The 25554-nt window shown below is 40.7% G+C and overlaps 1 protein-coding gene across 1 annotated transcript in view; it reads left to right on the top strand.

The window, feature by feature from the left end:
* SEZ6L (seizure related 6 homolog like) overlaps positions 1 to 25554 on the top strand; it is a 781385-nt gene that overhangs the window by 16320 nt on the left and 739511 nt on the right. The window lies entirely within an intron of this gene.

Genomic DNA, 25554 nt, shown 5'->3' with positions numbered 1-25554 from the left:
GATCATTTATAGGGGCCAAAAAATAATCAAAGGGTTATGCCCAACTCAGCAAGATAACACTTTTTTTTATTAATATGCTTATCGCTGGGGGTCTAACTTCTGAAATCTCCACCAACCTTAAGAAGGGGTCTCTGAAATGTTTCATTAGCATGGAACATGTGTAATAGGCATGTATATACTTAGCTGTTGATCCAAGTGAAAATAATTTATAGCTCTAGAAAAGTTACCAGACATAATAATCAACAACATGACACCATATGGTTTACATATGTATAATTCATGAAAGGTCACACCTATAACATGTACGTGACAAAATGTAAACTGTTAAGATGTATTTTATTACATATACACACCATGCATCTAATCTATCACAAGAGAAAATCAAATTGTCAGTGCTGCAGGCTATAAGGTCAAAGAAATCCATCATGGTAAATCTATGCTTGTTGTAACAAAAATACTGTATATATTATGCAGTTCTATGTGCACAACTCCCATCTACAGTATATCTCAGAAGCATAAACTAGCAAGCAATGTTAGGATCTGTTGTGACACTTGAGTTAATAAACATAAGTTCAGCACATTCGGTACCAATCAATATTAGCATTTTTACATTTTATTAGATACTTAGTTATATGGTCCCTTATTGCTTTTACTTTACTTATTTTTTTATGTTTATGTAAATGATTTTTCTCAAATACCGTGCATTTTATGGATAATATTTAACTCACTCTACCTTGCTCGCTAGTGCTCAAATTTGACCAATTATCTGCTAATGAATATTAACTGTGATAAATAAATTGTTATCACCAACCAACTATCTAAAAGACAGAACCTAAAATAACTTTAGTTAAAAAATAAATACATACAATAAGAGGGGTATATATATACTTACCTTGTAATGTCTCCACATCCTGTTCCATCCAGATGTGTTTGGATCCCAAAATTCCAAGTGGCAGAAGTTCATCGACCTCCATATTGGCAAACCCAAGTGATGGGTGTCTCAATATGGAAACTGCTGGTGGTACCAGCCTCTTGCGCGGTACCACCAGCGGAACACCATCGCAACACACACACACCGTATATGTACACGGCCCCAATTGGACAGATCATCAGCAGATTTGGCTTTCAGTACCATCTTTATGCCGACGAAACACAACTATACACGTCATCCCCTGACCTTACGCCCACTGTACTACGGAATGCCAGTGACTGTCTGTTCGCAGTCTCCAACATTATGTCTGCTCTCTATCTGAAACTCAACCTCTCCAAAACTGAACTTCTTCCACTCCCACCATCTGCTATCCTCACTAAACCTGACGTTTCAATTTTCGTGGGTGGCACCATAATAACACCCCGGCAGCAGTCGTGCTGTCTGGGTGTTACGTTTGACTCCGATCTCTCCTTCACATCCCATATACAATCTCTTGCCCGCTCGTGCCGCTTACACCTAAAGAACATCTCTAGAATCCGCCCTTTTCTCACTATGGAAACAACAAAAATCCTCACTGTCACCCTGATCCACTCTCGCCTGGACTACTGCAATGCTCTATTAATTACTCACCTTTCCCCTTTCCAGTCTATCCTTAATGCAGCAGCCAGGGTTGTCTATCTAGCTAATCATTACTCGTACGCGTCCGCTCTCTGACAGTCGTTACACTGGCTGCCCATTCATTATAGAATCCAATTCAAAGCACTTGTTCTCACCCACAAATCTCTTCACAGTGCAGCATCCCCTTACATCTCCTCCCTCATTTCTGTCTATCGGCCTAACCGACCTCTGCGCACTGCAAATGACTTTCGACTAATCTCTGCACTATTCCGTACCTCCCACCCCCGACTCCAATACTTCTCCCTTGCTGCACCAATCCTCTGGAATGCTCTACCCCAAGATATTCGGACCATTCACAATTTGCATAGTTTTAGGTACTCCCTCAAAACACATTAGTTCAGAGCGGCCTATCACGTTCCCTAATCAAAGTCATTTTATGTTTGTGCGTGTTAGGTGTCGGGTTCCCACCTCTGCACAGGGGGAATCCGCAGTGGAGCCTGCTCAGCAGAGATGTCGGTCCCAGTATCTGACTCAGGCTGATACCGGGCGACTGGTTACTACTGTTCTTCCAGGCTCTGCGCTTGTAGCCAGCACTGATCAGCAGCGAGCAGATCTTTCTGGGACTAAGTCCTGCTTTTTCCCATACTGGTCATGCCCACAGGACGACCTCCCATTGCAGGTCAGGAGTCACATGCGCAGATCCTGAAGCGGTTCCTGTTGGACCACTAGGAAGGTCCATGAATGCTAAAACTATAAAAGGGTCGCACGACCATGCGCTAGTATCATACCTATGTTATGGGCTCAGTGCCAGTGTGGTCATGGTTGTATGTGGTCAGGGTTTGAAATAAGCCCCTAGAATACCGGCACCTCCAGTGAGGACTGGAGGTTTTTGTGTATGTGGATTCAGGGCTGGCGTATAGCCATTAGAATTCCAGCTCCATCGGAGAGGAGTTGCTTGTGTGCTATTCTGACTGCATGACCACTGTTGGCTCTATTAGGTAGCTATGATCTCCTGTGAGGTTAACAGGGCATTGCGTTCTCTTTTCGTAGTGAATCTGTGACGTAACAGAGTTCGCTTATGCTGCCATATAGTACCGCCTGTTACTAGCAGCAGGTTTCTTTCCTGCACGATGGACCCCAGGTTGCGAATGCACCTACTGTCTCATATATATATGTGTATATATATATATATATATATATATATATGGTGCGTTCTGCCAACCCTAACAGTGTGTAGCCCATTCACTACTTCCATCTATCCCCCACTTCCTGAAGGTGGCTGGACCATCATTGTAAATGCATCATTGTAAATATACACCTGTACTTTGTATCTCCCCCACCTCATTGTAGATTGTAAGCTCACATGAGCAGGGTCGTCTTATTGTGCTTAATTATTGTATTGTTAACGTTGTTACTTATGACTGTTGTGTTTGAAACTGTTAAACTGTAAAGCGCTGTGGAATTTGTTGGCGCTATATAAATAAAGATTATTATTATTATTATATGCTGTACGCACCACACACACACACACACAAAACACAATGCATGTGCCGTACACACCACACACACACACTGCATACGCAGTACGCAGCCTCTTGCAGTCCACCAGTGGAGCACCGTCGCAAACACGCCGCCGGGATCAGCCAAATAATTAACTGACCACCGCCTTTTTTGTACAGGAGGAGCACATGTGTAGTTTTAATATGACCGCCGCTATCTGTCTGCACAAAGATGGCAGCGGTCTGATTTACATTCCGCCCAGGCGCAGTGAATCATTTGGCTGATCCCGGCAGCAGATGCGCTATGTGTCTACAGGCAGAGGAAGCCGGTCACATTAAAGGGGTTTTCCCACAAATGAAAATTCATTTTAAAAATTGTCTGTGCCTGACCGTGTACGGAGCATGCCACATCTCCTGGGCAGGGGAGGAAGCAATAGACAATACTGACAGCCGGGGATCACAGAGGATTTCTTTTGTCAGGTAAAATATTTCACTGACTGTATTTAAAAACAATATTATACCACTCAAAATGTATCCTCTGTGATCAAAGAGCACAGGGGTGAGAGGGACAGAGCACAGGGGGGAGACAGCTCAAACGGGACAGCAGGGTAGATAGGTCAAAGAAGAGAGCACAGACGGGAGAAGTCAGCACATGGGGAAAGGGAGAGTGGATAGGTGGGTGAGCACATGGGGGGAGAGATTCTCAATGCTGCAAAGCCTGCCCACATTGTGACATTACCGCCCTCCTTCCATCTGGTATATAAATATTCAAACAGTAAATATACTCATATGGATCCACTGGACCAAAATCAAAGTATGAAGCAGCCTACACAAGCCCAGAAAGGATCAAAATAGTACATCATAAATAAGTCAAATACTTTATTGGGATAAATATAGTGGTCATACACGAGATAGTTAAAAAAAATATAAATAGACAACAAGACATTTAAAACATAAGTGAGGTGGAGGGACAAAGCTTATGTAGAAAATGAAATAATAATATAGTCTGGGGAGCGTATGAAGGTGTACCCCAAAAAATGAGAATTACTTATTTAACTTGTTAGCCCGTGCAACATTTTCACACATTGGTTGTCGGGGGCACAGGCAATTTCAGGAAAATCAAGCTGGTCAAATGTTAATGTATTTAATGAGATGATGAACACAGAGAGGTATTTATATATGTAGATTGGTAATACGATAAATTGGTTTGATAAGTAGAGGCTAAAAAAAAGTTTTGAGGTTGTGGTGCCACCTGCAGGTTATTATTTTTTTCTGCAGGTTTCTGAAAATCAATGTTTAAACTGTATTTATTGATCAAGTCGTGAATATGTGTGGTTTGTTTGTCTCTTTTCTTGCTGAAGGGGGCAAGTTTGCTTTTCAAATGGTTATTTGTGTGTGGGGGCGAAGTAATCACCAAAAAGCAGTGCATGTTTACAAATGTGTTTGCATATGTGACTCACCATTTGTGCGTGGGGCGAAGTAATCACTGAAAAAGCAGTGCATGTTTACAAATGTGTTTGCATGTGATTCACCTGCAGTGAAGTTTGCAATCCTCGAATTTGCCTTTAATAGGCTGGGCAAGCACATCGGCAAGTTGGAAACGCCCCAAGGCAAATGCCACCTGCAGGTAATTTGACCTTAGTAATAGTGTATCATTTGTGTGTGTTGGTGGAGTATAAATGGAGCAAGTGTGCAATTGAATAGGCAGCGCATGTTTACAAATGTATTTGCATATGTTACTCACCTGCAGTGAAGTGTACAATCCTCCAATGTGACTGAAATCGAATGGGCAAGGAGTTCGGCAAGCTGGAAAGCCTCCAAGGCAAATGTTAGCATTTGTTTGTGATGTCTGTAAGCAGCTTTGTGGTAGTGTGCTTTGGGGTAGTGTGGTGCCACCTACAGGTCATTTTTCCTTACTGCAGGTTTATAAAAATTAATGTTTAAACTGTATTTTGTGATCACATTGTGGATGTGTGGTTTGTTTGGCTATTTTCTTGTTGAAGGGGGCAAGTTTACCATTCAAATGGTGTATCATTTGTGTGTGGGTGCAGTATGAACGGAGATACAAAGTAATCACCGAAATAGAGTGTGTAGAAATAATTTTGAAGGTTTTTTTTACTCAAGATAACAACTTGGAAACATTACTCCACTTTGAAATACTGCCCAATAGATGATCTGCACTTGTCCCAACGTTTTTTCCACTGCTCTAAATATACTTTATATTTTTCTGAACTAATGATGTTAAGTGCCTCCAGTGATTTTCTCTTATCCTCTTCTATGCCCTGATAATGCTTTCCCTTTAGGTTTTTCTTTATTCTTGAGAATAAGATGAAGTCGCAGGGGGCTAGGTCGGCCGAATAAGGGGGGAAAAAAACATTGTCATGCCACTTTAAACCAAAAACTGGTTGATTTTCAATGCTTTGTGGGCAGGCATGTTGTCATGAAGAAGCAGCCAGTCCCCTACTTACCACAATTCAGGTCATTTTTTTCTCACTCCCACACAATTGTTTCAGGACTTGCAGATAGTAATGTTGGTTCACTGTGCTGCCATAGGAATATATTCATTGTGAATAACTCCTTTGATGTTGAAAAAGAAAACCATTATGGACTTTAAATTTGATTTCACTTGCCATTTTTTTTGGTCTTGGTGAGGAAGTCCACTGTCTGGACTGTTGTTTTGTTTAAGGATCATTGGCGTAACATAAAGATTCATCCCTATGATTACTTTTGCAATCGTGGAACAAGATTTGCTGTGACAGGTCTCATGTTCAAATCTCAGTTGGGATTCTTTAGCATAAACTTCTGGAAATTCCAGTTGCTTCCTCAAATTTTTTGATTGTTTTGCGACGATCAAGCATAGTGGCCTAGCGCACCTTTTGAACATTTTCATCCTTTCTTTACATTGAAGGAAGACCTAAAAGGGGTTCATCTTTAAGTGACACTTGTCCACTTCTGAACCAGGCAAACCACTCATAAATTCTTGTCTGGTTTAAAGCTTCCTTCCCATAAGCTTCCAGAAACATTGAAAAGTTTCTGCCTCTATTTTCTTTAGCAGGAAACAGAATGTGATGTTGTTGCCTTGCTTCTTACAGTTTGCCATCAAAAAATTTCTGAGAGCATTGGGAGGGTGCTAAGAAAATAATCACTTTCTCTGCTGCCATCGTTTCTCTTGGCCAACTGAGCAGTCTAGTAAGAGTACCTAGAGGGAAAGGCCAGCTCTGCCACCCTACTTGCCTGCAAAAAATAATTATTGCTTTTTAGGGTACCACCTTGTATATGTTAGATATCAGGTTGTGCATATACAGGCGAGATAAAATAATCCCAAGGACATATAAAGTATATAAAGTGTAAGTGCATGCATATGTGCCAGAGCTTACATAATTCTGCTCATGCGTTTCACTCATGCAGCAGAGCATTTGGTGGCAGGTTCACAACCTTAACTTGCATGTGCATATTGGGTCTGCATCTTATATTATCCCATGCTCTTTATAATGACATTTTTTAGCTATTGATTCTTATACTATTGTGAACGTAAAATAATTTGGCCGTTGGTTAAGCCAACATCTATGTCAGCCATATGTCCCATACACAGGAGTGATCATTCAGCAGGACACTCTTGTGTTCTCTTTAAGAAAGCCATTGAATGACATGTCTGAACATATGTAATCGACATCTCACCCAACTAGTCATCAGCCATCAGCTGTCTAACACATTGGACCGTTATCTGAGCCCATCGGTATCAGCAGGTTCAACCGTCATTAGTCTAATGTGTAATGGGATTTTTATCCCAACATGATAGTTTACAGTAGAAGGATTTGTATGGTTCAATAGCCAAGTACAAATACTGCCATTAAACAAAATTTTATAGGGATATAAAAATAGTCAAGTAAGAGTAATAACCCTTCATTATATATCCTAGGACACCGGCCCTAAACAACCTTTTCTCTATAGATACATACCTAAATTAATTTATTAAAACAAACTGCAGTATTGGTACATTATATTTATATAAGTAATTTGTTTTTATTTTGGTCATTAATCAATGACTTTGAAAATGTACTAATAAAGTAACACATCATAATAATCCATAAATACAATTGTTTTCTGAGCAATGCCAGGCGATTCCAGCATGACTTTTTGAAAATGGTAGCGATGATGAATATGCATCTTTAAGCCATTCAAGCATCATCCTCGTAAAAACACAGGTGTTCCACAACATATGCTCTAAAGACTTAGGAACAGTTTCATTAAGCTCTGACAGTCAGCATTATTTTACATTTACTATGGTCACTATATTCGGCAGCTTGTCTGACTTTAAAAATCAGACTTTGAAAATCATTTAATAACAGTAAGAACATTTACAACTACAAGCGATACCGATAGCTTAGTATATGCAGAATCATAGCTATAATGGATACAGGAGTAGCTAACGCACCTATTCCCTGATGTCTGAGAGGGTCTGGAAGTCCCAGAGATATAAATATACACCGGTATTTTAAATGTCGCATGGTAGGTGAGGGACCCTGTTACAGAATTTACATTGGGATCATTAAGCTTGAAGGCTACATCTTTGCAAGTAAATATCTCCATAAACAATTATTATGTTCAAATCATGGTGAAATCATTGGTAGATCTCATCTTGGAGACTTAAAGGGAATCTGTCACCTCATTTTTTCGCATATAAGATGCGGCCACCGCCATTAGGTGCTTATCTACAGCATTCTGTAATGCTGTAAATAACCCCTCGATGTAACCTGAAAGATAAGAAAAACAAATTAGATTATACTCACCCAGAGGCAGTCCGGTCCGGTCCGGGTCTGATTGGCGTCGCAGGTCCACATTCTCTTCCTTGCTTCTGTCGGGGCTTACGTGCAGGCGTAATTCTCTGCCCCATTGAGGGCAGATCGAAGTCCTGCATTGCGCAGGTGCCGGGAAAGCTCAGAGAGACCCAGTGCCTGCGCACTGCAGTACTTTACTCTGCCCTCAACAGGGCAAATCATTACACAGGAACCACGACAAGAAGCAAGGAGGATGATGACATCGTATGAAGATAGGAAGTGCCAGACCGGGACCTGCGATGCCCATCAGACTCGGACCACACCGGACTGCCCTTGGGTCAGTATAATCTAACTTGTTTTTCTTATCTTTCAGGATACACCGGGGGCTTATCTACAGCTGCAGCTTATATATTCGGCTGCAGCTTATATGTGAAAAATGAGATGACAAATTCCCTTTAATATAAATGAGATGAGTTCAAGTAGGCAAAAGCTCGTTTTTATTTCTAAACTACACTCAAGAGAAAAAGCTGAAATTTGATTGGCTCTATCAACAGAAATGCCATAAATAGGGACCTTGTTGTCTTGGGTCATGTTAAGATTTCTGTCGAATTGAAATTGAAAGGAGGGAAATCTGTATCAGATTAGACCATATATGAAACATCTCATTCAGAACCACAAGTACCTTAGTTGCATAGAATTTTGACAAAACTAATGTAGCAAAGCATAACCATTGCGTTCTTCGTACTCTTTGGGTTTATGAACAGTTTCTGACAACCTTAAAACAAACATTGAAAGCTTTAACCAACAGAAAACATGGAAGCAAAGGAAGGTCTGTATGTAATTGAATTGACATTTACACTAGAGCCTACATTCCCCCCGGCATGGTAGGCTTACATGGATAATTGAATGATAAGAAGCCATAACTAATCCTGCAAATAGATATGTTGACATAAATCAAACTATTGATGCATTACCTTGAATAATTATTTATATATTTAAATGAGAGTTGTAATCAGAAAATAACCTATTGTTTAACCCCTTTACCCCCAAGGGTGGTTTGCACGTCAATGACCAGGCCAATTTTTACAATTCTGACCACTGTCCCTTTATGAGGTTATAACTCCGAAACGCTTCAACGGATCCTGGTGATTCTGACATTGTTTTCTCGTGACATATTGTACTTCATGATAGTGGTAAAATTTCTTTGATAGTACCTGCGTTTATTTGTGAAAAAAACGGAAATTTGGCGAAAATTTTGAAAATTTCGCAATTTTCAAACTTTGAATTTTTATGCAATTAAATCACAGAGATATGTCACACAAAATACTTAATAAGTAACATTTCCCACATGTCTCCTTTACATCAGCATAATTTTGGAACCAATTTTTTTTTTGTTAGGGAGTTATAAGGGTTAAAAGTTGACCAGCAATTTCTCATTTTTACAACGCCATTTTTTTTTAGGGACCACGTCTCATTTGAAGTCATTTTGAGGGGTCTATATGATAGAAAATGCCCAAGTGTGACACCATTCTAAAAACTGCACCCCTCAAGGTGCTCAAAACCACATTCAAGAAGTTTATTAACCCTTCAGGTGTTTAATAGGAATTTTTGGAATGTTTAAATAAAAATGAACATTTAACTTTTTTACACAAAAAATTTACTTCAGCTCCAATTTGTTTTATTTTACCAAGGGTATCAGGAGAAATTGGACCCAAAAAGTTGTTGTCCAATTTGTCCTGAGTACGCTGATACCCCATATGTGGCAGTAAACCACTGTTTGGGCGCATGGGAGAGCTCGGAAGGGAAGGAGCGCTATTTGACTTTTCAATGCAAAATTGACAGGAATTGAGATGGGACGCCATGTTGCGTTTGGAGAGCCACTGATGTGCCTAAACATTGAAACCCCCCACAAGTGACACCATTTTGGAAAGTAGACCCCCTAAGGAACTTATCTGGATGTGTGGTGAGCACTTTGACCCACCAAGTGCTTCACAGAAGTTTATAATGCAGAACCGTAAAAATAAAAAATCATATTTTTTCACAAAAATTATATTTTTGCCCCCAATTTTTTATTTTTCCAAGGGTAAGAGAAGAAATTGGACCTCAAAAGTTGTTGTCCAATTTGTCCTGAGTACGCTGATACCCCATATGTGGCAGTAAACCACTGTTTGGGCGCATGGGAGAGGTCGGAAGGGAAGGAGCGCAGTTTGACTTTTCAATGCAAAATTGACAGAAATTGAGATGGGACGCCATGTTGCGTTTGGAGAGCCACTGATGTGCCTAAACATTGAAACCCCCCACAAGTGACACCATTTTGGAAAGTAGACCCCCTAAGGAACTTATCTAGAGGTGTGGTGAGCACTTTGACCCACCAAGTGCTTCACAGAAGTTTATAATGCAGAACCGTAAAAATAAAAAATCATATTTTTTCACAAAAATTATATTTTTGCCCCCAATTTTTTATTTTTCCAAGGGTAAGAGAAGAAATTGGACCTCAAAAGTTGTTGTCCAATTTGTCCCGAGTACGCTGATACCCCATATGTGGCAGTAAACCACTGTTTGGGCGCATGGGAGAGCTCGGAAGGGAAGGAGCGCCGTTTGACTTTTCAATGCAAAATTGACAGGAATTGAGATGGGATGCCATGTTGCGTTTGGAGAGCCACTGATGTGCCTAAACATTGAAACCCCCCACAAGTGACACCATTTTGGAAAGTAGACCCCCTAAGGAACTTATCTGGATGTGTGGTGAGCACTTTGACCCACCAAGGGCTTCACAGAAGTTTATAATGCAGAGCCATAAAAATAAAACAAAATTTTTTTCCCAGAAAAATTATTTTTTAGCCCCCAGTTTTGTATTTTCCCTAGGGTAACAGGAGAAATTGGACCCCAAAAGTTGTTGTCCAATTTGTCCTGAGTACGCTGATACCCCATATGTGGGGGGGAACCACCGTTTGGGCGCATGGGAGGGTTCGGAAGGGAAGGAGCGCCATTTGGAATGCAGACTTAGATGGAATGGTCTGCAGGCGTCACATTGCGTTTGCAGAGCCCCTAATGTACCTAAACAGTAGAAACCACCCACAAGTGACACCATTTTGGAAAGTAGACCCCCTAAGGAACTCATCTTGATGTGTTGTGAGAGCTTTGAACCCCCAAGTATTTCACTACAGTTTATAACGCAGAGCCATGCAAATAAAAAATATTTTTTTTTCCACAAAAATTATATTTTAGCCCCCAGTTTTGTATTTTTCCAAGGTTAGCAGGAGAAATTGGACCCTAAATGTTGTTGTCCAATTTGTCCTGAGTACGCTGATACCCGATATGTGGGGGGGAACCACCGTTTGGGCGCATGGGAGGGCTCGGAAGGGAAGGAGCATCATTTGGAATGCAGACTTAGATGGATTGGTCTGCAGGCGTCACATTGCGTTTGCAGAGCCCCTAATGTACCTAAACAGTAGAAACCCCCCACAAGTGACCCCATATTGGAAACTAGACCCCTCAATGAACTTATCTAGATGTGTTGTGAGAACTTTGAACCCCCAAGTGTTTCACTACAGTTTATAACGCAGAGCCGTGAAAATAAAAAATCTTTTTGTTTTCCCACAAAAATTATTTTTTAGCCCCCAGTTTTGTATTTTCCCAAGGGTAACAGGAGAAATTGGTCCACAAAAGTTGTTGTCCAATTTGTCCTGAGTACGCAGATACCCCATATGTTGGGGTAAACCCCTGTTTGGGCACACAGGAGAGCTCGGAAGGGAAGGAGCACTGTTTTACTTTTTCAACGCAGAATTGGCTGGAATTGAGATCGGAAGCCATGTCGTGTTTGGAGAGCCCCTGATGTGCCGAAACAGTGGAAACCCCCCAATTATAACTGAAACCCTAATCTAAACACACCCCTAACCCTAATTCCAACGGTAACCCTAACCACACCTCTAACCCTGACACACCCCTAACCCTAATCCCAACCCTATTCCCTGTAATCTAAACCCTAACCCTAACTTTAGCCCCAACCCTAACTGTAGCCCCAACCCTAACCCTAACCCTAGCCCTAACCCTAGCCCTAACCCTAACCCTAGCCCTAACCCTAACCCTAACCCTAGCCCTAACCCTAGCCCTAACCCTAGCCCTAGCCCTAACCCTAGCCCTAACCCTAGCCCTAACCCTAGCCCTAGCCCTAGCCCTAACCCTAACCCTAGCCCTAGCCCTAACCCTAGCCCTAACCCTAGCCCTAGCCCTAACCCTAGCCCTAACCCTAGCCCTAATGGGAAAATGGAAATAAATACATTTTTTTTATTTTTCCCTAACTAAGGGGGTGATGAAGGGGGGTTTGATTTACTTTTATGGCGAGTTTTTTAGCGGATTTTTATGATTGGCAGCCGTCACACACTGAAAGACCCTTTTTATTGCAAAAAATATTTTTTGCAATACCACATTTTGAGAGCTATAATTTTTCCATATTTTGGTCCACAGAGTCATGTGAGGTCTTGTTTTTTGCGGGACGAGTTGACGTTTTTATTGAAAACATTTTTGGGCACGTGACATTTTTTGATCGCTTTTTATTCCGATTTTTGTGAGGAAGAATGACCAAAAGCCAGCTATTCATGAATTTCTATTGGGGGAGGCGTTTATACCGTTCCGCGTTTGGTAAAATTGATAAATCAGTTTTATTCTTCGGGTCAGTACGATTACAGCGATACCTCATTTATATCATTTTTTTATGGTTTGGCGCTTTTATACGATAAAAACTATTTTACAGAAAAAATAATTATTTTTGCATCGCTTTATTCTCAGGACTATAACTTTTTTATTTTTTTGCTGATGATGCTGTATGGCGGCTCTTTTTTTGCGCGACAATATGACGCTTTCAGCGGTACCATGGTTATTTATATCTGTCCTTTTGATCGCGTGTTATTCCACTTTTTGTTCGGCGGTATGATAATAAAGCGTTGTTTTTTGCCTCGTTTTTTTTTTTTTTTTCTTACGGTGTTTACTGAAGGGGTTAACTAGTGGGACAGTTTTATAGGTCGGGTCGTTACGGACGTGGCGATACTAAATATGTGTACTTTTATTGTTTTTTTTTTTATTTAGATGAAGAAATGTATTTATGGGAATAATATATTTTTTTTTTTTCATTATTTTGGAATAATTTTTTTTATTTTTTTTACACATTTGGAAATTTTTTTTTTTACTTTTTTACTTTGTCCCAGGGGGGGACATCACAGATCAGTGATCTGACAGTTTGCACAGCACTCTGTCAGATCACTGATCTGACTAGCAGCGCTGCAGGCTTCACAGTGCCTGCTCTGAGCAGGCTCTGTGAAGCCACCTCCCTCCCTGCAGGACCCGGATCCGCGGCCATCTTGGATCCGGGGCTGGAGGGAGCAGGAAGGGAGGTGAGACCCTCGCAGCAACGCGATCACATCGCGTTGCTCCGGGGGTCTCAGGGAAGCCCGCAGGGAGCCCCCTCCCTGCGCGGTGCTTCCCTGCACCGCCGGCACATCGCGATCATCTTTGATCGCGGTGTGCCAGGGGATAATGTGCCGGGGGCGGTCCGTGACCGCTCCTGGCACATAGTGCCGGATGTCAGCTGCGATAAGCAGCTGACACCCGGCCGCGATCGGCCGCGCTCCCCCCGTGAGCGCGGCCGATCGGCTATGACGTACTATCCCGTCCAGGGTCAGATAAGCCCAGGGCACCTCGACGGGATAGTACGTCTAAGGTCACAGAGGGGTTAAATCAGGGTTTTGTGTTACATGTATTTAACAAAAATGGCATTTTTTTTTTTCATGGCCCAACCTTTATTAAAAAAAAAAGACTAAATTAGTAATGAAGTAATTTACACACTGGCCACTGGGGCTTTTTTTAGACTCATATTTCCTATCTTTTCGACAGTAGTTTTCAGCAATGCTCCATATAATCATAGGCAGGATTGCAGTGACATCTGGTAACAAAGGAACACAGGATCCACCAATCACAATAGGTGATGTCACAGCTTACTTTGCTCTTCCATTCTTTGTAGTGCCCATTGCACGAACCCACTAGTCACATCAGTGCAAAGAGAGGGTCTGGTAATGACCGTTGTGGCTATATACACATGTTGTTTCCTGAAACAAAAAGAAAAAGCCCCAGTTGCCAGTGTGAAAAATGCAAGAATTCTATTTTTTATCTTTAATACAGATTGTGATATGTCTTAAAAAGACATTGCCCCGAATTTCTTAAAAAAAATACATTTAACACAAATCCTGATTTCATCATTTTCTGTTAATAGCTTCCATTTAAGCTGGAGTTTTCAAGAAGCAATCTAAATGTATCTATATTGCTTATATTTTACTTTTGCTTTCTAGAGTATTTTCACACATTTTTCATAAAGTAATTTCCAGGGGTTTAAATATATAGTAGCTTTTAAACCAAGCTTAATCACAGGTCAACAAAAAAAAATTTTTTTTCTGGTGTCCAAAATATTTTAATGAATTTGGGGTATTTTTGGGGTGCTGATTCTGAATATGCTATCAGTTTTGCCAGATTGGCTCAAGTTTTTGAGATTTTTGGTATCTTATTTATAGCACTTGTTGGTAAATGCGACGCATCATCTCATTAATTTCTTTGGATTAGTACTTGAACTGAGCAGTTCTCAATATAGTTTTGTGTTAATTAGTGTTCTAAAAGTTTGTTCATAGCTTGATTTTTGCACTAACTTTATGTTGTTGTCTGTTTTCCAGTGAAAAGCATGAACTCATCAAGAAGAAGTTGTCTTAACGATCCAGACTCATTCTGTTACATTTGTGGTGAATACACACTGCCAATACACACTTCATCATCATCAGGTGGGGGAAGGTCAGGTAACATGGTAAACACAGGTACAGGCACATCTTCACAATGAGGGACAGGCCTTCTTGCAGATTCCATGTTAGGATACTCCCATTTTCGTTTCTTATGCTTATTGAATCCTTGCACTTGCACTGCACAGAAATAACAGTCATCATGATGATTTTTTTGCTCTCTCCACTCCATTGGAACACCAAATTTGAAGCTTTTTCTTTGTCCTTTGCTCCATCTTCGTAATAATTCGATACATGCTTTGCACACTATGTGTGGTGCCCAAAACTTGTCTTGGTCCCCAAGCATAACCCCAAAATAGGCAAAATACACTTTTTTTTACGAAGTCTGTTATGTTTCTTCTATGTTTTGGCAGTGTGTATTCACCACAAATGTAACAGAATGAGTCTGGATCGTTAAGACAACTTCTTCTTGATGAGTTCATGCTTTTCACTGGAAAACAGACAACAACATAAAGTTAGTGCAAAAATCAAGCTATGAACAAACTTTTAGAACACTAATTAACACAAAACTATATTGAGAACTGCTCAGTTCAAGTACTAATTCAAAGAAATTAATGAGATGATGCGTCGCATTTACCAACAAGTGCTATAAATAAGATACCAAAAATCTCAAAAACTTGAGCCAATCTGGCAAAACTGATGACATATTCAGAATCAGCACCCCAAAGTTACCCTAAATTCGATGAAATATCTTTGGCACCAAAAATGCTGTTGACCAGTGTTATTGCTCTCAATTATACTTACTATTGAAACATGAAGCTAAAACATTGATCTGAGAGAAATGGTGTTTACTTCTAAACATTCACTCATGAATATACTGTAGATTAGTCTCATACAGAGATTTTCAGATATAACAATGTTTAGCTGCGGTACAGATGAGTATATTTAATTCAACTCATTTTGATATTACAGTAGATTCACATAGAATTGCATTTTTGAAAGCTTATGAAAGTTGAACAAAGCAAAAACCTTTTGTTACTTTCTACTAAATACAATATTACAGTAGTCCACACATTAGGTACGCTGTTGCAGAGGTACAACATATACCTCAATGGAATACAGAGCTGCAAGACAAGACATCACTATTTGCAGTACAACATATGTTCGACCATGTGAAATATGCTTAAAGGAGTTGTCCAGTTTAAAGCTGCAAGTCTACAGTAACTCTGTGTGACTGATGTGACTGCAGACTTGTCAATGCTCATATCACAAGCACTGTAAGCTTTGATGATTGCCCAGCCAGTACCAGCGCCAAAACGGCAGTCATGTGACTGCAGGTATGCCACATGCGTTGTCCAGGACACATTCCAACTAGATGGGTGCAGCTTCGTTCACTGCAAGTGTATGGGGTGAGGCTGGAAACTGTCTAGTTGGAATGAGGCTGTGAGTTTGTATATTGTATACTTGCAGTCACATGGCTGCTTCTGTATGCGCAAAGTGAGGATTCACAAGTCTGACTGCAGAATCACATTGAGTGACTGTAGACATGTAGTTAATGGGTTAATCTGCAGGTTAATAGCATTCTGACACTGTGTGGCATCACACTGGGAGCCCCACTGCCTTGAGGAAAGAACTTTATTCCCCATGGCAGTTTTCAACTTCCAGTCATAGTGGTGGTTCCGACACAGTTTCAGTCACTCACTGTACAGTGAGTGGCAGATCAGCATTAGACCCGGATGTCAATCACTGAAGCAAAACTGCAGGCGGTATATATCTTGAAAAAATGCAATTATATTTACATGCATATATATGAAAATATATATGTATGTAAATATTTAAAAATATATACAGTACAGAGCAAAAGTTTGGACACACCTTCTCATTTAAAGATTTTTCTGTATTTTCATGACAATGAAAATTGTAAATTCACACTGAAGGCATCAAAACTATGAATTAACACATGTGGAATTCTATACTTAACAAAAATGTGTGAAACAACTGAAAATATGTCTTATATTCTAGGTTCTTCAAAGTAGCCACCTCCTGCTTTGTTGACTGCTTTGCCAACTCTTGGCATTCTCTTGATGAGCTTCAAGAGGTAGTCACCGGAAATGGTCTTCCAACAATCTTGAAGGAGTTCCCAGAGATGCTTAGAACTTGTTGGCACTTTTGCTTTCACTCTGCGGCCCAGCTCACCCCAAACCATCTCAATTGGGTCCAGGTCTGATGACTGTGGAGGCCAGGTCATCTGGCATAGCATCCCATCACTCTCCTTCTTGGTCAAATAGCCGTTACATAACCTGGAGGTGTGTTTGGGGTCATTGTCCTGTTGAAAAATAAATAATGGCCCAACTAAACGCAAACCGGATGGAATAGCATGCCGCTGAAAGATGCTGTGATAGTCATGCTGGTTCAGTATGCCTTCAATTTTGAATAAATACCCAACAGTGTCACCAGCAAAGCACCCCCACACCATCACACCTCCTCCTCTATGCTTCACGGTGGGAACCAGACATGTAGAGTCCATCCATTCACCTTTTCTGCGTCGCACAAAGATACGGTAGTTGGAACCAACGATCTCAAATTTGGACTCATCAGACCAAAGCACAGATTTCCACTGGTCTGATGTCCATTCTTTGTGTTCTTTAGCCCAAACAAGTCTATTCTCATTGCTTGTCCTTAACAGTGGTTTTCTAGCAGCTATTTTACCATGAAGGCCTGCTGCACAAAGTCTCCTCTTAACAGTTGTTGTAGAGATGTGTCTGCTGCTAGAACTCTGTGTGGCATTGACCTGGTCTCTAATCTGAGTTGCTGTTAACCTGCGATTTCTGAGGCTGGTGACTCGGATAAACTTATCCTCAGAAGCAAAGGTGACTCTTGGTCTTCCTTTCCTGGGGTGGTCCTCATGTGAGCCAGTTTCTTTGTAGCCCTTGATGGTTTTTGCCACTGCACTTGGGGACACTTTCAAAGTTTTCCCAATTCTTTGGACTGACTGACCTTCATTTCTTAAAGTAATGATGGCCAATCGTTTTTCTTTACTTAGCTGCTTTTTTCTTGTCATAATACAAATCTAACAGTCTATTCAGTAGGACTATCAGCTGTGTATCCACCAGACTTCTGCACAACACAATTGATGGTCCCAACCCCATGTATAAGGCAAGAAATCCCACTTATTAATCCTGACAGGGCACACCTGTGAAGTGAAAACCATTCCCGGTGACTACCTCTTGAAGCTCATCAAGAGAATGCCAAGAGTATGCAAAGCAATCATCAAAGCAAAAGGTGGCTACTTTGAAGAACCTAGAATATAAGACATATTTTCAGTTGCTTTACACTTTTTTGTTAAGTATGTAATTCCACATGTGTTAATTCATAGTTTTGATGCCTTCAGTGTGAATTTACAATTTTCATAGTCCTGAAAATACAGAAAAATCTTTAAATGAGAAGGTGTGTCCAAAGTTTTTCTCTGTACTGTGCATATATATATATATATATATATATATATATATATATATATACAGTGGGGAAAAAAAGTATTTAGTCAGTTAGCAATAGTGCAAGTTCCACCACTTAAAAAGATGAGAGGCGTCTGTAATTTACATCATAGGTAGACCTCAACTATGGGAGACAAACTGAGAAAAAAAAATCCAGAAAATCACATTGTCTGTTTTTTTAACATTTTATTTGCATATTATGGTGGAAAATAAGTATTTGGTCAGAAACAAAATTTCATCTCAATACTTTGTAATATATCCTTTGTTGGCAATGACAGAGGTCAAACGTTTTCTGTAAGTCTTCACAAGGTTGCCACACACTGTTGTTGGTATGTTGGCCCATTCCTCCCTGCAGATCTCCTCTAGAGCAGTGATGTTTTTGGCTTTTCGCTTGGCAACACGGACTTTCAACTCCCTCCAAAGGTTTTCTATAGGGTTGAGATCTGGAGACTGGCTAGGCCACTCCAGGACCTTGAAATGCTTCTTACGAAGCCACTCCTTCGTTGCCCTGGCGGTGTGCTTTGGATCATTGTCATGTTGAAAGACCCATCCACGTTTCATCTTCAATGCCCTTGCTGATGGAAGGAGGTTTGCACTCAAAATCTCACGATACATGGCCCCATTCATTCTTTCATGTACCCGGATCAGTCGTCCTGGCCCCTTTGCAGAGAAACAGCCCCAAAGCATGATGTTTCCACCACCATGCTTTACAGTAGGTATGGTGTTTGATGGATGCAACTCAGTATTCTTTTTCCTCCAAACACGACAAGTTGTGTTTCTACCAAACAGTTCCAGTTTGGTTTCATCAGACCATAGGACATTCTCCCAAAACTCATCTGGATCATCCAAATGCTCTCTAGCAAACTTCAGACGGGCCCGGACATGTACTGGCTTAAGCAGTGGGACACGTCTGGCACTGCAGGATCTGAGTCCATGGTGGCGTAGTGTGTTACTTATGGTAGGCCTTGTTACATTGGTCCCAGCTCTCTGCAGTTCATTCACTAGGTCCCCCCGTGTGGTTCTGGGATTTTTGCTCACCGTTCTTGTGATCATTCTGACCCCACGGGGTGGGATTTTGCGTGGAGCCCCAGATCGAGGGAGATTATCAGTGGTCTTGTATGTCTTCCATTTTCTAATTATTGCTCCCACTGTTGATTTCTTCACTCCAAGCTGGTTGGCTATTGCAGATTCAGTCTTCCCAGCCTGGTGCAGGGCTACAATTTTGTTTCTGGTGTCCTTTGACAGCTCTTTGGTCTTCACCATAGTGGAGTTTGGAGTCAGACTGTTTGAGGGTGTGCACAGGTGTCTTTTTATACTGATAACAAGTTTAAACAGGTGCCATTACTACAGGTAATGAGTGGAGGAAAGAGGAGACTCTTAAAGAAGAAGTTACAGGTCTGTGAGAGCCAGAAATCTTGATTGTGTGTTTCTGACCAAATACTTATTTTCCACCATAAAATGCAAAAAAAATGATAAAAAAACAGACAATGTGATTTTCTGTTTTTTTTTTCTCAGTTTGTCTCCCATAGTTGAGGTCTACCTATGATTATTTTCATACGCTTGATCATTACATATGAGTAAGGCAAAAAATTGTCTATTTTCCCTTAAATAATGATCTAGGAGTTACTAGCTGTATGCACTCTATGCCAATTACACACTTTTTTGTCAGATAGCCGTATGCCCTTTCTAACATCAAACCAATTTAATTGGATTTATTTTTAATAATAATATAAACTATCCAGTGGAAGAATAGATTTTTTGGCCGTTTCAGCACCTGTGTACTGGACAGCTCCCTGTACTGAATGCAGTTATAATAGACTAATTTTGTTATACGTTCTTGTCCTCCTGCCTTGTGGAACTGTGAGCTTCATGACATTCACATAGCTGATCTCAGAAACCGAAATAAATAAATGTGCTGCACAATAGATGAAGACAGAAAAGCTTCTCACCAGGTGGTCAATGATTCATTTTCCTGCCCAAACAGAAAATAGAAAGGAAATATTGTACTTCTTCTTAAAATGCAGTAGAGTCAATAACCCTGTGGTAAGGAAGCAGATATGGAAGTGCCTGCATGTAAAGGATACAGCTAAAATTTGATGTCCTTTTAACCAATCGGAGGTCACTGAGATCTACGGCATGTTGAGATTGAATCAGAGTTACCTTTGTGTATCATAGCTAAATCATGCTTTCCATTCAAAAGTACAATGTGCATGTATAGAACCTTGATAAAATCAGAAAAAAATGTATGATGGATACAGTCCTGCATGGCCAGGAAAACAAAATCTATCTCATCAGTGGTGGACAAAGAGCCCTTGTGCAAGAACAGTACATGGGTCCGTTTATGTGTCTGTGGCAGAAGCAGCTTGCTGTTTTTGAGGTGGAACTGGGTGCCTTTATCTCTTGGATCCCTGCGCAGCTGTACAAGTTGCAGCAATGGTACGCCCACCCCTATATCTCATAACTTCTATCTTCTCATAAGCATCAACAGATATGCCAATATAAAATTAGCAATCAGAGCACCATGAACACTTGTACACAAATTGTATGGTGCAGACTCAAGGCACAGTAGATAGAGTGGGAAGATAAGTATTTGATTCACTGCCAATTTTGTAAGTTTCCCCACCTACAAAAAATAGAGCAATCTGTAATGTTTTTCATAGGTACACTTAAACTGTGAAAGACAGAATCTTAAAAAAATCCTCAGAATCGCATTGTATGATTTTTACGTAATTAGTTAGCATTTTACTGCATGAAATAAGTATTTGATACAATAGAAAAACAGATTTTAATATTTAGTACAGAAACCTTTGTTTGCAATAACAGAGGTCAAATGTTCTTTGTAGTTCTTGACCAAGTTTGCATATGATGCGCCCGCAAGGGCCATGGGGGTACCCGGAATCAGACCGGACAGTTCTATGGGGGAGGTCATGGGGTCATGATCCGTTTCCATGGCCCTGGCTGTGTCATAAAATGGAGGATAATTATGTGGTATTTGGTCGTGATGCCACCCGTGGTGTTCGGCAATTGGTGGCTGACTCTGCGGTTTAGGTCCACTGAGGGTGATGGTGATGCAGCAAAGATGGTTCAGCTCCCCATGGGAAGAGCAGGGCCCCGGGAAAATATATTTGATTGTTTAGATGGTGGTGAACAATGGGGTGCAGAGAATAAGTGAAGGACACAGAGAGATGCAGTTTTCTTTACTTTTTAATTGAAAGCTGATGCAATCTGGGATACCAATTACAGATGACGGATTGAGTCCGGCTTGCCTGGAGGCTTTCAGGGGATCCACCCTGCCAGGTGAGGTTGGGGACTTGCCTTCTGCGCTCTCTTTTAGGATTCCTGCTGTTTGCAGATAAGCTGCGGCCCTCTCCTGCATGATGATGTCTAGCCTGCATTGCAGGCAGCGTGAGCCTATTTCACGGGCACTGTCCTTTTCACTGTCAGCCCTGGGCTCTTGGTCTGCTACCATGTCTTCAGGTGTTTGGTGTGGCCATTGAACTTGCAGTCCCTTACCCTCCAGATTCGGATTTCAGGGCCTGCAGCACCCACCCAGCCAAGGACTCTGGCATCCCTTTTTATCAGCGCTCCACTCTGGTGTCAGCTATATGCAGTTTTTATTCCCCTGAGCTCTTGTCTCTGCTCCTGTCCCTTCCTTCTCCACAGACCAACTGCCAACTCTCCTCAAATCACTGTACTGTCACAAGCTCCAGCTGGCTCCCATTTCCATGACAACTCTCCTGTTTACTCTATCAGCTGACTTCTTTCTGACTCACTAACCCCACCTGCTGGCCAGAATTTATAAGAAAGCTCCCCTTTCTAGCCTGGAGCAGGAAATTACATGTACACTATATTACCTGGCATGGGGACCTTCCTTCTTGCCTCAAGGCATGATATCACCCCTTAGAGGGAGGCAATGTCACCGTGGCAACCGGACAATGTCACTGTGCCACACATACACTATGGCAAGGATTTTGGCCCACTCCTCCATACAGATCTTCTCCAGATCTTTCAGGTTTCAGGGCTGTCAGTTAGCAACATTGCTCAGTTTTAGCTCTCTCCAAAATGTTCTGTAGGGTTCAAGTCTGGAGACTGGCTAGACCACTTAGTTGTCCTTGCTGTGTGTTTTGGTCATTTTCATGCTCAAAGACCCAGCCACAACCCATCTTCAATGTTCTTTCTGAGGGAAGGAAGTTGTTGGCAAACATCTCACAATATTTGTAGCATCTATCCTCCTTTCAATGCGATGCAGTTGTCATATTCCCTTTGCAGAAAGGCACCCCCAAAGTATGATGTTTTCCACACCATGCTTCACGGTTGTGACGGTGTTCTTGGGGTTGTAATCATCCTTCTTCCTCAAAAAACCAGCGAGTGGAGTTGATTCCAAAAAGTTCTATTTTGGACTCATCTGACCAAATGACTTTCTCCCATGCCTCCTCTTGATCATCCAGATGGTTCGGTAAACTTCAACTAGACCTGGACATGTGCTGGCGTGAACAGGGGAGCTTGCATTTGCTGCAGGATTTTAATCTATGATGGCATAGTGTGTTACTAGCGGTAATGTTTGAGACTGTGGTCCCAGCTCTCTTAAAGTCATTGACCAGGTCCTCCCATGTGTGGTTCTGGGCTGATTCTTGACCTTTCTCAGAATTATCCTTACATCTCACTTTGAGCCCCAGGCTGAGGAAGATTGTCAGTCATTGTGCGTTTCTTCCATTTTCTAATAATTGTGCCATCATTTGTTGCCTTCTCACCAAGCTACTTGTCTATTGTCCTGTAGCCCATTCCAGCCTTGTGAAGGTCTACAATTTTGTCCTGGTGTCCTTAGCTCTTTGGTCTTGGCCATGGTGGAGAAGTTGGAGTGTGATTGATTGAGTGTGTGGACAGGTGTCTTTTATACAGGTAGCGCTTTCAAAAAGGTGAAATTATTTAAGATAATGGGTGCAGAGTAGGAGAACTTTTTAAAGAAAAACTAACAGCCAAAATTCTTGCTGGTTTGTAGGTGATGCTTATTTCATGCAATAAAATGCAAATTTATCGTTTAAATATCTTACAGTGTGATTTTTTGTTTTTTACTTTTAGATTCTATCTCTCACAGTTGAAATGTACCTACGATAAAAATTACAGACCTCTCCATACTCAGTAGGCAGGGAAACTTGTAAAATTGGCAGTCTATCAAATACTTATAAACAGTGCCATTATGCAGTTTGCATTGGCACACTAATCTTCTGCCATAGTGAGCTGCGAATGTCTCTTTGGCATTAGTGACTGTACATCTGTATCTAGTGCTTTGCTATAAAATGAACACTTCCGATTCCCTCATATTGGTATCAAGTACTTCAGTACTTAAAACTGACTATCTTACCTGATTTATCCGATTTAGAATCATTGAGGACTTTCCTGCACAAACTATTTTTTTGCTTTAACTTGTGAAATACTGAATTTCAACCCTTTTTTTTTACAGCTATTTTTGCCAAGCCTTTTTAACTGCATTTTTATTTAGTAACTTTGTATTTTATTTATATTTAGTAATTTTTATATGTGTACTTCCTGTACTTCCAATGCTTTTTCTGTGGAAAAGTTAATGGGAAATAAGCTAGAAATTTGCAATACCTAAAACATGCTGCATTTAGAAAAAGAAGCAATTGACACAAAAACCGCCCTAAAAATTGAGAAAAAACAACACATTGGGGGGAATTTATTTTTTTTCTTTTTGGTATAAAGTAAAGAAATTGTTGCAAATTGTACTTCTCCTAAAATTTTGCATCCTTACGCTCTTTTGCACTGAACCTGACATTAAAAAAAAAAGAAAAAATGGACATGGTTTAAAAAAATGGGTCCTGGCCTATCATCGCACTACTAATTGACTGTAATATGCATTAGTAAACTGGCTTACATTGTAGCTTAAAGGGAACCTGTCAGCAGATTTTGCCATTATAAGATGCGCCCACTGCCCTTCAGGGTTTATCTACAGCATTCTATAATTCTGTAGATAAGCCCCCGGTCCAACCTGCAAGTGATGAAAATTAAGTTATATTATACTCACCTCATTGGACTGCCCCCCGCGTGAGTATAATATAACTTATTTTTCTTCACTTGCAGGTCGGACCGGGAGCTTATCTACAACATTATAGATGCCCTGAAAGGCAGTGGTCGCATCTTATTGCGGCAAAATCTGCTGACAGGTTCTCTTTAAATCTACACCAACTAATGGGGGTTATAGATGTAATTCTGTCAAGAAAGCCCAAAAGAAAAGCTATAACTATTAAGTGGATTGTGTCTCTGTAACAAATTTGTCTCATTTAACTACAATATATAAATTCAAGATTGGCATACCTAAGGCCAGCTTTGAGATCATCCTCATTATTATATGTAGTATGTTTCTTACTGCACTGTATACGTTATTGTAACATCTGTATGTGAAAATCAGGTATGCATACAAGTCTTTCTCTATATAATTTTAGGTGAAAAATAGTATGAGCCAGATTGTTAGTTTTTATTGTTTACCACTTTTCTTCATCATCTGCTGTTCCTTTACTGAAACTTATTGATATATACCTTTAATTATTTCCTCAAACAGGCTTTGTTCAGTGTCATAAATCATGGAGGTTGGCCCTCCTGTGGCTTAACTACATGAAACATAAGATTAAATTACAAGATGATTGCAGCTGTCTCTCTGCATGACAGGAATCCTAATGTGCACATCTGAACTGTCTTGTAACCACAAAGAAATTACCTTCAAGTTCACTAACAATGTGAAGGGAAAGAAAACTTTTCATTTTCGCCCTTTTTGCTTTGCGCTTGTATCATCAATAATTCAGTCGCAGATAGTCTCATATGTGTTCATTCCCTATAAGTCTATTTGTCTAAAAGAATTAGATAGATCCATTTGCCTGCAGATTTGGGGGACCACACCCACATTTTGCAAGAGTGATGCAAGTCTACTTCCTTTTTTCTTTTAGATAGCTAGATATGATCTCTAAATTAGATTGATAGATACCATGACGTGTAAACGTTCTATCGATTTAAAATCTATTTATGTATCTACAGTGACATGTAAAAGTTTGAAGATCAAATAATCTCTAAAAAGCCTAAAGTTAAAGATGACAAATTTCCTTTATATTTTAACCCCTTTCTGGCACTGGACGTACTATTCCATCCATGTGACCAGGGACTTAATACCCTTGGATGGAATAGTACGTCCAATGCGATCAGGGAAATCGCGGCTGATCGCGGCCGGATGTCAGCTGATTCTCACAGCTGACACTCAGCACTAAGTCACAGGAGCGGTCATAGACCACTCCCGGCACTTTAATCCCCGCAACACTGCGATCAAACCCCGATCACTCACATGGTAACCCGATGTCTTAATGACAACATCCGGGTTACCAGAGCTGAAAGACTTCCTGTCATGCACAGTGCATGCCAGGAAGTTTCTAAGGTCAGTGTGCAGAGATTGCA

The sequence above is a fragment of the Ranitomeya imitator genome, chromosome 1, assembly GCF_032444005.1.
Source record: "Ranitomeya imitator isolate aRanImi1 chromosome 1, aRanImi1.pri, whole genome shotgun sequence".
In the NCBI taxonomy this organism is placed as follows: domain Eukaryota; kingdom Metazoa; phylum Chordata; class Amphibia; order Anura; family Dendrobatidae; genus Ranitomeya; species Ranitomeya imitator.
The sequence above is the reverse complement of the archived record's forward strand: the minus strand, read 5'-3'. Positions and strand labels throughout refer to the sequence as shown.